Source organism: Chondrus crispus, genomic scaffold, assembly GCF_000350225.1.
Source record: "Chondrus crispus Stackhouse genomic scaffold, scaffold_57, whole genome shotgun sequence".
Classification (NCBI taxonomy): domain Eukaryota; phylum Rhodophyta; class Florideophyceae; order Gigartinales; family Gigartinaceae; genus Chondrus; species Chondrus crispus.
In genome coordinates this window covers 232,834-233,600 of record NW_005178533.1, presented here as the reverse complement: position 1 = coordinate 233,600, position 767 = coordinate 232,834, and positions in this window count along the sequence as shown.

The following is a 767-nucleotide window of genomic DNA, read 5'->3' as shown; positions in this document are numbered from 1 at the left end:
GCGGTGCCAATTATATAATATCGTGCATTTGACCAATCCTACTCTATGTACAGCTAAAAAACAATATGGATCACAGCAATGAACACTTTTCGCTTCAGGCTGGAGGAACAAAAGTAACCTAAAAGCAAAAGAGCCAACTGCACCTTCAAGCACCGCAGTTAGCATCTACACCCTGCGAGGGAGCCATGTCTGCATTCGCCACCGCGCCAAAAGCCGCCACTCCTCCCACCTGAGCTCCCCGCAACCCGCCCTGCCGTAACTCTCCCGCCCTCCCTCGCGCATGTCCCTCTCCACCAGGGCGCCGCCCAGCAGCGAGGTGCACACGTGTGACACCTCTGCCCAAATATACACACGTATCTTCAAGGCCCCCCAATTGATCCAACCAAGACCCTTCACACCTTCCCCGCTGTGCCGCATCCCGCGTATCCCTTCGTGTGAAGATATCCGTCCTTCCCCTACCCCTCCCTGCCGCCCTTGGCTCCCTATCCCCCAAGAATGCCTGATCCGACGTGCCTCATCACGATCAATCAAGCGGCGCGGGAGCGACTGTGCCCTTTCCGATGTGGCCAAGCCGGGCACCATGTGCATCTGCTTCGTACAGGTCATGCCGTGCGACGTCGACGTCGTCGAAGGTATGAGATCCCATGGGCACGGTCACCGCCCCCATCAGTTTAGCGAGTGAAATTGAGCTCCCTCCATGAATCATCACACTACGCCATGATAGTGAGAATGAAGATCAATGATTAGCATGTGAGTGCGTCCGCAAG